The 15,288-nt window shown below is 35.3% G+C and overlaps 1 long non-coding RNA gene across 1 annotated transcript in view; it reads left to right on the plus strand.

The window, feature by feature from the left end:
- Positions 1–14,278, plus strand: part of LOC138698140 (uncharacterized) — a 56,165-nt gene extending 41,887 nt beyond the window's left edge. The window contains exon 2 of the long non-coding RNA XR_011331726.1: positions 13,018–14,278. This is a non-coding gene — a long non-coding RNA (uncharacterized lncRNA). The remainder of the gene's footprint in view (positions 1–13,017) is intronic.
- The last annotated feature ends 1,010 nt before the right edge of the window (positions 14,279–15,288 follow it).

Consider the following 15,288-nt stretch of genomic DNA (forward strand, 5'->3'; position numbering starts at 1 on the left):
ACAGTTTTCAATACACTAATAAACCAGTGTAATTTTTCAATGTCAGTCCTCCTTTAATTATGATCAACAGATTTGAGACTTTCTCATAAACTTGTACACGTTAGCGAAGTAAGCAACTTCTTGTCAATGCTTCATTTACTGTTAAATGCAGAGATCAGACTGATATGTTGTTTGTGATTCCATTCAATTAAACTGACTGGACCTGAATGGTTTCCATATATTCTCCCCTCATTTAAATATCTTCTGTTTTATAGTTTTGGATATCAGGTCTAGTGAGTGTGTGCACCCAATTGTGCTAACTTCCTTACTGTCAAATTGCATGATGGAGGTTGAAATATCGAGTCTTGTGAATCAAAACTAAGACAAATCTAATATGTGACAATACATATCTAGTCAAAACAGATTCTACTAATATACTGATACGGACATTAGTTGAAACTTTACATTTGTGTTTCATAATCCCTATATAAATTCTTGTTCGTATTCTCAGCTTACAGCATGACACTTCAAACTTAGAAAGACAGGAACAGGCACATTGTCTAATTCTTTATAAAGTCTAAAAGAGACTGTGTCCTTCTTGAATGGATAACTGGGCCTTCCTTGAAAAGTGAAACCAATAATGATAAAAATTTATTTTCAAAATCACTGCTTATTGAAGGTAAATTTTATGTAAAATAGAGTAATGTTTTCCATACTGTACAAAATACATGTGACAACACTATAATAGCTCTATAAATATTAATCCTTTAGAAGGAAGCTTCTATTGGAAATAAAGGTTCTCGAGTAGCAGTATTTGAATAAAAAGTAAATGATGATTCAATTATGATGTAAATGTTTGTACACATGCTTTAGTATATGTATTACTAATATATATACATACATACAGTAATTACAGTTATGACTTGAAAATATACGATATTGAACTACTAATATGAAAGCTGTTTCACTGTTCTGTTCAGTCACATTAAGTACTAAAAATTAAAATAACTGAGCAGCAGTACATAATTATTACTAGTAGGAATAGGTTACTCAGTAATAGCACAGTCTAATAGATACAGTCACGCAACTCATACGTATAAAATATGCCAACATTTGACAGCTGGCGCGACAGTAGCCCTCTAGCGGCAGGCAAGTTAAAAGTGTGCACACGACATATGATAACACATCAAAAAACGGGTTTTGCGTAATTTATTTTATATGTTTATGCTATACAATAAGTGTATATGGTTCTAATTAATTCTACTTTAGAATCCTGGAAGAATTTCATACGCAGTTAATCTACAAGTTTCAGAAGCTGGGAATAAACGTAATTCTTTCTGCTCCTTACAACTGAATCATGGCCCTGATCGCGTATCATGGTTTGAAATAATATAATTGTTCGTGCGTGGTCGGTTAATTCAATTCATTCCTAAAAATATTTATGAATCATTGGAACTTTGTATTTCCTGTGAGAAGAGTAAAAAATTTGGATCTTCAAAATTGTAGGGCATATCTCGTAGGGTACATCGCGTGGTGAACGCCTCTCCCTATTTCCTGAGAAATTATCGATTTTGCATACCGCAAATTGGGCTAAACTCGGCCGCTGAAGTAAACTTAAAAATAAAGAAAAGGGGAGGATTTAAATATTAATATGAAGTTAATTATTTTTCCATTTCTTAAGAACCGGTATTTTCTTTATTATTTTGAGTCACAAACAGTGCTGATGTTATGGTTTACATTTTTATGGTAATTTTACAGCTTTTTACATTACATTTCCAGTTTTCACACATAATGCCTAATTTTAACTTATCCTACCTATATAATACGTAATTTACATGCACTTACTGTTAATATGACTTAGGTGAGAACAAATAAATGGACACACAATTTTGTTGAAAAATTGTAACTTCAATTAACTCAGAAAATGTAGGCCTAATTTTATTTTCAGAGCAGAAGTGGTGTAAGTAAAAAATGGGTAATGAGGGGTTAAAGTAAACATTCTGTAAAATAGAGCGCAAAGTGGCAGTTAATATATGGAATGTATTTAAACTATTAATTGTCAGTGAATAGCACGAAGGATATATTAATTGCTACTTTGTGCTGTATTTTACAGAATTTTTACTTTAAACCTCATTACATGATTTTGACTTACACCACTTCTGCACTGAACGGCTCAAATAATCACTGGGAATGTAAAATCACCACCAATAACAGTCATGCAAATTATTACAGAAAATATTGCTTTTTATATTAAATTAAAAAAGGCTCTTTTATTTCTTGAGAACTTAATAAGTCTGGCACATGAATCTACACCACCACATCAGAAATTTATCGACACAGTCTGCATTTATTCAAGAAGTGAATATTTTGCAAAAGGATTACTATACTCCATGAATTCTTGCAAAATTACCACCATGATACCTACTTGAATGCTATATAACATTCTTGAAAAATATAAAGAAAAAAAACACGAATACAAAAACTATGAAATTACTTGCATTAAAAACTGTAGATATATTATCCAAAATCGGAATGGTTACACATTTACACATATGATCTCTGCAAAAAAAATAATATACTGTAACAGGTATTTACTTTTTTTTTTATTTAAACTGTCCTTCCTGACATACAAATAGGTAACTGATAAGTAATAAATGTTTTATAGAACACAATACCTAGGCTACCTACAACGTGGATTATTGGTTATGACTGAGTTATGATTTTCTCTTGGTCTTTAGGGAATCTGAAGAACGACAAATTCGGAGATTTAAACTTGTTGTTACTGCAATTTTCGTCATTGCACACATTGCCTTTATTCCGACGCATGATTAAAACGTTATTATAACATCTCGCATCCCTTTAAAGCACGTGCTGGCTGTATCAAACCTATGACCAGTGCCTTACCTGCCGCTTGGGCGCTAGTGTCGCGAATGTTGGCAAAAAAAGTGTTGAAGTTGCGCGACTGTAAGTATTAGACTGTGGTAATAGATACATGACAGAGGTCTGCATCGGATGTTTTAACTCGAGCGCCAAGTAGTTCACAGTATAATCCGATAGGTAGCGCACAAGCATGATGGGTAAAAGTTCGTGAACGATAAATCCTTGAACGGTATAAGCACTGCCATCGTGATTTAGACCAGGCCGTAATGCAGGTTGTGTGACGTCACTCGATGAGTCGGGCTTTTCTATTTGAGTATACGGAGCTGAGTGAAATATATTACTTTAATGCGTGTCGGCGCTCAACTTTATTTAGTGTAATGTGTGTATAAGACCCCTTCACACTTCTTATTGCATAATATGTTGCAGAAATAATTACAAAACTGTGTTATTTTAATATGAACGGAGTTTTACATGGTAACATAACCTGGTTGCATCAACATTTTAAGTTTGGAATGGAAGCTATTTAGAGATTTAATAAAGAAGAATTATTTTTATTGTGATTTTAATTTAGCACATCTACCTTCCTTACTTGTAGGTACAAAATTTACCACAGTCCCTCCTATGAAAATAGTGTATGTACAGTTGTGTGTTAATCTGGTAGGTTAGATCAATATAATTCATTACAACCCAGCATAGTAGGGAACAAATAAATAATACAATTAAATTTTTATCCAATGTAATATGTGCATAAGTTCCATTTATGTGTTGCATAATGTGGCAGGAACAATAAATAAAACTGTGTTATTTTTAGAGAATTTACCATGTTAACATAACCTACCTGCGTCAACATTTTAGGCGTAAGTTGAGAACGAAAACGGTTTTGAGATTTAATAAAGAAGAATATATTTTTAGGATAAACTTCAGAACACGGTTACCGTCCTTACTTATAGGTAGAAAATTCACCACAGTCCCTCCTATGAAATGTACATACGTTATATTACTTAGTAGCGCTGAGGTATAGTTCCGGTAATTTCTGAACTGAAAACAGTTGAATTTATTTTTGTGGAGATGCATTTGATCCTATAAGCAAGGCATATTAAAATCCTGAACGAACCGAACTAATTTGTATATGCAAGATGTATGAATACGAAGGGAACTACCTCAGCGCTAGTTTAGCCCTAGTAACATATTAAACTAATCAGACTTCAGACTGGAGTACCGTATGAAACGAATAAATACAATTGAAGTGTAGACAAATTGCATTTATGAGTTATACGTAGCGTTATGCTTAATTATAATGCATAATTGCGAATATGGAAATAAGGCAAGTACTGATAGAATAAACATAACCTATAACTTCAACACATTAAAATATGCGTGCGATGCAACTGAAAATTGTTGAAACGTGCATAAATGAATGTGCAAGAATTTCGTAATGAAGCATGAGTGCTTTATTTCAACTAATTACAATTCCAGATACTGTAACAGTAATGGAAACTATAGGGTATAATTTTTTCTAATATACTATATGTATCTGGAATAACTCTTCTCGGGTTCTCAGCCAGGTGAGTTGGAGATTAGCTTCCAAGCTTTCGACGGCTAGCTCTGCCATCTTCTTCGTCCCTGAAGAAGATGGCAGAGCTAGCCGTCGAAAGCTTGGAAGCTAATCTCCAACTCACCTGGCTGAGAACCCGAGAAGAGTTATTCTACATCAAACGCCGGGAAAGCCTCAAGTCATATATGTATCTCGTTTTTAGTTCAAATTGTGTATATTATCAAACGTCGTATTATTTACTCGTATAATGTAGGTTATTCACAAATAAAAAGGGCGCAATAATTTAAATTTAATAAGACAAATACGGTAAACTAACAATAATGGATTAGACAAGAGTAACATCGGTAACGCTGCACTTAGGCCTAATCACAGCTTACTTTACATGCCAGTCAATGTTTCACTTTCACGTATATATTATTACACATATTTAGCCTACTGTTTATAAGACCAAAATTTCACTTAACCACATAAGGGCGCAATATTTAATCGAAATAAAGGCAGGTATTACACATACGAACTTTGCCTGCAACAACGAAATTTTCACACCAAAAATAATATTATACCTTAAATTGCAAGTAAATTGTGTCTCAAGCGTCTCACAATCACTGTTTAAAATTTTACTGACGCAATTACACTGCATTTCAGAGAAATATATGTTATTCTTCATGCACTACAACTAATTCATATGGTTGAAAGACCGCCTTTCGCGATCAGCTGTTAAGCGAGTCACGTGGTCTGCCTTACGGCCTGTATTAGATCACGATGGCAGTGGTATAAGCCAAGCATTAGACATTTGTTCTTAATACAGGCAAGTAGTAGTACACTGTCAAAAATGGAGCGCGAGCTAAAAGATGTGGTGGAAGGAATACAAGTTAAGTTTTAAAGAGGATATGAAGAGCAGTGGCGGCTCGTGATCATTTTTGTTGGTGGGGTCAGATATTTCACAAATTTTGCGATATGCCTTAAATAATGTACCAAGATTTTTTTAATTTCATTTCAGTTAATTGTTTCTACTTAAAATAATATAACTAAAACTATCACCTATATAATAACGCAAATTCAACGTTAAACTCACCAATTTGCAGAATTATTTATAAAGAAGATGTGCTTGTCTGTCCTTCTTTCTGGCAAACTTTTCGATGACCCTGTTTCCTAAGTTCGGAATTTGATGGAGATACTCCTTAAGAATAGAACAGAAAGCCAGCGAATTCAGCCTATCTTAACCCATGGTATTTCTGAGAAATGTTTTTATCCTGTTTAATGTGCTGAAACTCCGTTTTGACACAGCTGTGAAACAGGTGTTGTTAGTGCGATTTGAAGGGCTTTTCCCACTTCAGAGAATGAATCTTCAAAGGAGTAATCATAAAAAACTGAACAAATCACACACACAGGAAATGTCTTTAAATATATCATTTTGATAGATCACTAATAGTTCATTAATAAATTTTTCTTTCGAAATTAAAGAACAATAATTTTTTACGAAAATATTAGTCAGGTTGGTGGGGAACTTATCTCTATATGAAGCTAATTTCTTTGTCTTTAAATATGTCATTTCGTTAGATCACTGATAGTTCATTAATAAATTTTTCTTTCGAAATTAAAGAACAATAATTTTTTACGAAAATATTAGCCAGGTTGGTGGGGAACTTATCTCTATCTGAAGCTAATTTTTTTGGATCAAGCATATTAAAGCTGCCAAATACATGTGATTGCAGGAAACGTAACTGAATTGGTTGATAATGATATCGCATATTTCTTTGGCATCTGTCGACAGGTTTACTTGCCTACTGAGTTTCAGCCTTTTTCTTGGAGGAAACGAACATTCTTCTTCATCATCAACATTTATTTCTTATCTGTTAGTGTTCTCTCTTATTTCCATTACAACTGACTCAAAATGTTGTAATGCGTCAGATATTCTCAATCTATTTGCAGTTTGCATCTGTATTATATTGTATAATATATCAACATTTTCATTAAGTCATAAAAGAAATTTAGAAAAACAAAAATTCATTATTATTTAACAAGTCTTTTAGGCCAAAAGCTTCTTTCACTGTTATATCATTCTATTCATTTGAGTCATCTCCCTCTTCAATCCTTTCGAAGCATTTAAATAGCTCCACTTTATTACCCTTAACGGAGGATACAATTTGGGACTGAAAGTTCCATCGTATTGCTGAAACGGTTGGTATGCGCTTACTGCACACAGATCGCAGTAGGTCACTGTGTTAGGTAAAGTGGAGAAGAATGCTATGAATCCAGTAATATTTGCAAAAAAAAAAAAAACAAACAAACAAACAAACAAACAAACAAAAAAAACAAAAAACAACGTAATTGATTTAATGCGTTTTGAACCTGTATTTTTATAAGTAAATGAAGTTGGTGGGCATAGGAGTGAACAATATTTCGCACAAGGAAATGTTTTCTGCATCAAAGTCTGGACCCAATCCTGGTTTCCACTCATTACTATAGCACCATCATATGCTTGAGCTATGAGTTTATTTTCTAAATTGGAAGGTTGTAGAACCTCGCTCAGACTGTTAGCTGTGTGATTGTTTACAGAACAAATATCTGCGATAATTGCTTCCATCCGTTAGGTGGGCCTCAATGAAGCATATACTCGTAACGGTAACTTCGTAACACTTCGTGAATTTCCGTTCGTAGCGAATGCGACATTGCACGCAGCGCACCATGGCAGTTGAGCACTAAAGTGATTCAAGTTGTGGGGCCCTTTGACGCGGGACCAAGCTCACAATATTTAGTGTTTTACTGACTCACATCACATAATGTGATGAAATTTATTGAAACAATTATGAATCCAGTACTCTGTCTCGTACAAAATTTACGTATTTTAAATGTGAAAAAAAATTATGGGGGACGAAATATTGGTGGGACACAGCCCCGGTGGTCCCTAAGGACCGACCGCCCCTGATGAGTGATGTGTGGGAAAAATTCTTATTTGTGACTTCACAGGATGATAAAAAGGTTGGTTGCGTTTTTTGTAAACATTGTTCAACATTGTTGTCATTCTCTTCTGCTACAACTCATCTGAAGACACGTGTGTAAATTTTGTCCAAAAAAGAAGATCTGATTATGTGCCACTTCATATAAAAGAGCAATTCCATGAAAATATCATATCGATGGGAATTTTTAAAAATTAACATGGGAATATTTTTGTTGAAGAAATATGTTTCCTTATAGTTTAAGTTGACTTATTCCATTAACTACTGTTTCAAATACTCTTTGTTTTAGTCTATCTTGTCATATTGCAAACACTTAAAAACGATGGAAGGGAAATGTATATTTAATATCACAATTTGGACACGTAAATTTGTTTTATTTCAATCCCTCTTTTTTTATACCATATTTTGGTCTTTCCTTCAACTAAATATAAAATAGTTGGAATATCCTAAGGTTCAAAGTACTTAAAACATTATAATTATTTGTACTGTAAGTTACGGTCAGTCAGTCACAATAAACATACAAAAACTCTTCCAAAAAACACAATAACTAACAGATTAAAATTTCCTTTGAGATTCTATGTTATCACTACATCGTTAACAAAAAAGTATTAGAAAACTTTTTTCTAAAATTATTTCATTTTCTGCTGCAGCACCGTTCCATTAGATATTTGTCATAAACGCAGAAAATAAATCCTTATTTTTTATGGAGTAAGCAAGACATCTGTTTATCTTATCTGTCACCTATACAAGATAAGACATGTTGGAGAGATGACCTTGTACTGTGTTTCATGTTTCTTATGAATGTGTTACGACAGATCTATCTTACTTGAGGGCGCGGCATTCAACTGAATTCAAGCGAGTGATTTAACTCCAATGCAGCCCTCTGATACATGAATAATTTTGAATATCAGCCCATTTCTCAAATTTGAAACTATAATTTTAAAATTAATAATTAAAAACTGTCCCATTCTGTCACGTGTTTTTAAGAATTGCATATATTTAACAGAAAATGTGTTAGTTATCATTAGTTCTTTAAGGAAATTATTGTCCAGGTCATTAAAGTTACAAACTTCTGAATGTAATTTATAACATAACTTTAAAACATGAAAATCATATGTAATATGGAATAGGTAATGTCTAAATGTTTTTTTTTCTGAGAGAAACACTGTGACATGATTTACTTCTTTACAAAAGCATAGTATGATGAAGTGACTGCATTATAATTGCAAGTAAATATAATTTTTATAGCAATGCTGTCTTTACGCGTATATTTTCTCTTCCTTCCTTTAGATTTGAACACTGTAAGAGACAAACTGACATAGCTAAAACTCTAGCAGATAGACACAAGGATAGGAGACAACTCTTGAAACAAAATCCTGAGAAGTATGAGAAATATAAAGAAAAGAGCAGACTCAGGGAAAAAGGTACTGGTAAACCAAGAAAATGTGTAAAGATTTGTGTGAAACGTGAAGCTGCTGTTTTAAGAGACGAGAAGCTATGAAAGTGAGCCTATCGAAACAGATTAAAGAAAAAAATTCTAGAATCTTCAATGCTAAATTCCCCTCCATGTGATGGAACTGCTTATGCTAGTCCCCAAAGTAGGTGAAAAGGTGTCAGGAAGGTCACAAAGTCACTTCCTTCGAGGCCTAGAAAGATTCGATGTGTAATAAAAGAATTAGTCAAAACACATGGAGTCTTTCCCTCCTAAAAAGAGTAAAAAAGAACCATGCACCTTGTAATATTGATAAAGAAATTGTTCAATTGAGACCCAGAATCCAAGAGGGGCCCAACTCCATTTTATATCGAAATCGAGTTAGATACTCGATTGCATTGATTTCGTTACTGGGCATCTGTATACCAAAAATAGACGCCCAACTCAACATTTAACCATGCTAAAGTGATGTGAAATATCTATCGGAACCAAAGAGAGACCCAACTTCATTTTGTTGCTAGATGACAGCAAGAGCGTTCTACATCAGTTTTTTGAAAATGGCTTTAGCTTCATATAACGAATCATCTGCTGATAGCATAAGCCAAATTAGAATTAAAAAAAACCTGAAAATCCTTGGACTCAAAATAAAAGAAAGAAATACAGAGCTGCAGGAGAAGAGTATTTTAATACTAAAGGCACGCTGGTTCCAGCTCGCCAAACTGGTCAACATTGCAGAAAAGTTTGCAGAAACAAGAACAGGTCATGTTAACATTGAAAACATAAAGTGTGAAGTAACATACAGGTTTTATACTAACTATTTCAGATCTAACTTTAACTATGCTCTTGGGAGACCAATGTCTGATGTTTGTAGCATTTGTCATGAACATGCAGCAAAGATTTACTCAGAAAAAATAAGGCTATGAGAGATACACTAAAAACACAACTAAAAGTACCGTACACAAAAAGAAGGGATGTATGATTTATGATAAGTTAAAGAAATGTGAAGCAGAAGGTAGGAAAAACCCTGATACTGAAATGTTATGTTTTAATGTCATGCAAAACATTCCATACCCACATCTCCCTATTGGGCAGATGTTTTATTTGAGGCAATTGTGGCTACATAACTTTTCTGTTTACAGTGGAAAGTTAGGTATATCAACTATGTTTATATGGCCTCAGTGGCGTATACTGGTTAAAGGGTTTGGGCTACCGCTGACCCTATTATTACACAAAATATATCTAACAATTACTTTAATTTTAATTACTATCGTAAAACTAATAATACAAAATTATTACATTATGTTATATTATATAAACTTTTTCTTTTGTAATTTCCTTGGGCTACCGCCGGTAGCCCGCAAAATACGCCCCTGCCTGAAACAGAGGCTAAAAGGGGGGCAAATGAGGTAGTAAGCTGCCTGAATGAATATATTAATGTAAAGGTAGATGCAGAGGTTAAAAAACTTTACATATTTAGTGATGGAGCTCCAGAAAAAAATAATAATCATTGCATGGTTGCATTTTTTTCTACACTGATCAAAATGAATCGCTTTGAAAGATTGTACATTACTTTCCCATCACAGGGCACAGTTTCTTGCCCTGTGATAGACATTTGGTGTGATTGAGATGATGAAAAGAAAAGAGGAGGAAATTCAGCATTATATGGAATGGGTAGAACTTGTTCGTAAAAAGTTTGATGTTAGAGTCATGTCAGGGCAAGAATTTCGGAATTATAAGAATCACTTCCTTCAGTGTTTCAAAAAGACAGCAACAAAAAATGAAGAAAAATTCAAAATATCTGAGTATAAAGATTTTACCTACAGTAAAACTCATAAGAATGAGATTGCAGTTTCACGAACAATGTCAAATATTGTGTTTGATTACTTCAGGTTAATTAAGCCAAATTCTAAACTGGATCTTTCCAATGTACACAAAACCCTGCCCAGTGAAAGCTGCCAAAATTCGAGACTTAGACACAATCAAAAATCATCTAAAACAGGACGTAGCCTATTATATAGAATCACTGCAGTCAGCAGAAAACTTGTCCAATGTTGAGGGCGATTAACACTTTAATGTGTATTGTGTAACAAATAAAAGTACTGTATTGTAAATCAAAGTGATTACTTGTCATTTACATTATTGTTTGTAAATACCCACACATTGACCTTTAAAACCACTCAATATGACTGCAAACTTGTATGTAAAGGCTCCGGAATCCAAGAGGGGCCCAATATTTAATTACTTTGAAAATTTATTTCCCATGCAAAATAATTAGTAGAAGCTTGTTGCCATGGTTATGAAAAGATGTAATGGAGATGTACTTACGAGAAAAAAAATATAGTTAGTCAGAGGCATTTTGTAGCAAAAGCAAACATTTTTTCATTTTCCCAAAAGTTTGATGTAATGGACTTGGGCCCCTCTCGGATTCCGGGTCTCAATTTTACCAAAGGGATGACGTATCAAGGCAAGTTCCTGGAAGGAAGAATGTTATTAGTATAAAGCAGAAGGATAAAACATTGAAGTTTCAAAAGAGGTTTAAGAATACTACAATAGCAGAGGCATACCAGTTGTTTAAGAAAGAAAACCTAGATGCAAAAGTGGGGACATCAAAGTTTTTGTCATTTCGACCCAAATTTGTACTTTCAATTAGTGAAATGTCTCACCACAGCTTTTTATGCAGTTACCATGAGAACATAAATTTGCTACTTATGGCACTAACAAGATACAGTGTTCCAAAGTCATCTTTAGTTCTATTAGACACAGTTGCTTGCAACCCAGAAAATGAAACTTGTACGGCCAGCAAATTTAATAGTTGCGGAGTACAAAACCTTCTCCATCAGTGCTCAATCTTACCAGAGGACACAAATGAATTAGTGTGATATGTCTGGGATATTAGCGAAGGAAATGTGATGAAAATTGCATGAAGGTACTGTGAGTGAGGCATTTGGAGAACTTCTCAGCAAAATACCACAGTTTTTAAAGCACTGCTTCCTTATAAAGATTCAAGAAAATCCTTCTGGGAAAAGAAGGCACTTACAAATGACAAAGAAATCATTCTGAAAATTGACTTTGCTGAGAACTACACTGGAAGATATCAGAACGAAATTCAATCTGTCTATTGGAACTCGCAGCAAGTAACAATTCTTATTGCAGTTGCTTGGATAGCTCCTGGAACTGTACAGAGTTATGTCAGAATAACTGATGAACTATCTCATGACAAATATGCTGTTAATGCCTTGCTACGACACCTACTTCCACTGATCAAAGCCACATATACCAAAGTATCAACTATAAACATCTTTTCAGACGGAGCAGCCAGTCACTTTAAGCAGTTACACCTTATGTAATCTAACAAACCTCCAAGACGAATTCCAGCTTGAGCTATCTTGGAACTTCCTAGCGACAAGTCATGGGAAAGGCAGTGTTGATGGTGAACTCAAGCGACAAGTATGGCATGCAGTTTTACGTGGAAATTGTGAAGTTAAAGATGCAGTGTCCTTTTATGAGATTGCTAAAAAAGAAAAGTGTCAAAATCAGTTGTGGTGACACTTTGTATGAAGGATAAAGTGGAACAACTGAAATCTGGATTTGATGCTGCTATGCAAGATGTTGAGTGATGCTTGCCACTCACTCTGTGTCATTATGTGAAAGCCATATCTCCCTACATTGTGATTTACAAAGAACATTTCTTATCAAAAAGTACTTCTGAGTTTAACTTTGCTTCAAGCAAAATGATGACAAAGGAGATGTGATCAGTATCAAAGTAATTCAGATCAAATTTTTCACTTTGGTGCTTTTGTAGGTTAAATTTGCGACTATAAAGTCGGTTAAGCACTTCATAGGTCAAGTTCTAACAGCAGATACGGATGAATATAAAGTGGCCTTCTTGAAAAAGGGCATTGCAGAATTATGTTCAAAAGTAATGATACTGCTTGAGTACCAAAGTCTGATGATGATCAAATTCTTTCAACTCCTGATATTGACAATCAGGAAAGATATTCATTTCCTGGCTTAAACTTCACTGTTATATAACAGAAAACACGAGTGTGGTATACAGGCTGTTTAAAAAATACGGGGCATAATTTCAGGTATGTATTTCCCACATGTAGACAATCAAAATGGTTCATTACAACATGTGTCCGGAAATGCTTCATTTCCGAGTTATGGCCTTCACGACATTGAAATTCACCGGAACGTTTTTCTTTCCGCAGGTCGTTGTCATTACAGAAGATGTTCAAAATGTCCACCTCCTGCTTGAATACAGACCTCACATCGATGTGCCACAGACCTGCGAACACGATCCCAAACTCCAGGAGTATTGCGTATGTCCTCAGAACATGCCACAATTCGATTCCGAAGGGATTCCAAATCAGGCACCGGAGACGAATAAACCAATGATTTTAAATGGCCCCACAAGTAGAAATCGAGAGGGTTCAGATCAGGTGAGCGTGGAGGCCAAGCAATTGGGCCACCTCTACCTATCCATCGATCAGGAAACCTTCGATACAAATACCGGCGAGCCGTACGACTGAAGTGTGCAGGAGCGCCATCATGCAAGAAGTGAATGTGTTGACGATTGATCAGTGGAGTGTCTTGTAAAACATGAGGTATGGTGTTTTCCAGGAAGTTTGTGTACGCCTGCCCCGTAAGTCTGTTTACAAGTACATGGGGTCCAACTAATCGATCACCAATGATACCGGCCCACATGTTGAGGGAGAACCGCACCTGGTGATGAGATGGAACAGTTGCAGGTGGGTTTTCATACCCCCATACATGCTGATTGTGGAAATTTGTTATGCCATCTCGTGTGAACTGTGCTTCATCTGTAAATAGCCTAATACTAAGGCAGGAAAGTTCGGCTTTACACCACACTGCTGCAAGAACCACTGACAGAACCTAACTCGTGCAGGGTAATCTGCTGGTGACAGGGCCTGTACACGTTGCAAATGATAAGGATACAATTGATACTCTTTCAACAATTTCCAGACAGTCGTATGAGGAACATTGACTTGCAACGCTACCCTTCGTGTGCTCATAGAAGGAGTCATGTTCACAGCCTCCACAATCTCCTCCTGTACTTCTGGAGTTGTAGATCTTGGTCGTATCATTTGTATCACTGTCCAAAAGTCTTTGCCTACTTCTTCCTTGACTTCTCCTTCCTCTTGGGACGTAGTTCTTCGAAATTTTGGGTAGTCTGTTTCTTGCCATTCTGTGTTCTTATGGAAACCATTTCGTTTTATAATTTTCAATTTTGTCTAATACTGGACCTATTTTTAATTAATTAATTTAATTAATTTTGAGTAGTTCAGGAGACACTGATGAAGACGTAACATCACGTCGAAACAGGCCGTCTGTCGAAGGTATATACCTTTTTTAAAAATTTTAACACTTTTTAACGTGTGACTAAGCAATTTTATGTTTTTAACAAACAAAGTGTTAACGTGAACTTTAATAAATGTATTTTTAATTCTTCTGCAGTCTCTATATTAGTTTTGTAGTCCATCCAAATGTAACCCAATTTCAATTATTACAAGAAAAATAAAGAAATTGTCGTATGCCTGACACCGTGGTCGTTCCTCTCCGACGTATAGTCGAGGTGGGGAGGGGAAACGGGAGTGACCGGACAAAATGACCGAAGATTAAAGGGGAATGAGGTATAGATGTTAGGCCCCACATTTGGGAGCCAATTTTCGTTCGCCGGTCTCCGTTGTCATTTCCCTCCGACGTGTCTTTGATGTGGGGAGAGGGGAAAAGGAAGATACGGGACAAAAGGGCAGAAGCTTGTTTTTGGGAAGGTGGTGATACCACAGTCTACTATATAGTCACGAAGCTTGGGATGATTTTTTGCAATTCTCGCGATAGTTGCTAGCCGCTTGGAGCGCTGTGAGTACTAGGAACAATAGACTGTGCCACAGCCATCGTGATCTAATTCAGACCGTAAGGCAGACCATGTAACTCGATTAACCCGATCACGAAGGGCGGCGTTTCAACCATATAAATTAGTTGGAATGCATAGACAGTAACATATGTTTCTCTAAAATGTAGTGTAATTCCATTAATAAAATTTAAAACAATGATTATGAGACACTTCAGACATAATTCACTTGCGAGTTAACATGTAATATTATTTATGGTGTGAAAATTACGTTGTTCGTATGTGTAATACCTGCCTTTATTTCGATTAAATATTGCGAAATTCTTATAGGGTGACCCAGTGGGATATGACGGTTTTTAGAACGCTGCCGTTTCTAGCGGTTTTGTGTGGGGGAAACAAAATTGGTTGCTATGTAACCTTCATAACATGCATTTTTGATTTTCAGTGTACTTCACGACCAAGGTATATAGAGAGTACTAATAACGAGTTAGAAAGAGAAGACTATAGAGTGGCCATGTTGTCCTGTACAGCGCTCTTTGCGGTGCCACCGCGAAACACGGTAGATCTGAGCTAAGCGCCCACCTTTGTAAAAATTCGTCTGCTTACA

The sequence above is a fragment of the Periplaneta americana genome, chromosome 4 (genome assembly GCF_040183065.1).
Source record: "Periplaneta americana isolate PAMFEO1 chromosome 4, P.americana_PAMFEO1_priV1, whole genome shotgun sequence".
Taxonomy (NCBI): domain Eukaryota; kingdom Metazoa; phylum Arthropoda; class Insecta; order Blattodea; family Blattidae; genus Periplaneta; species Periplaneta americana.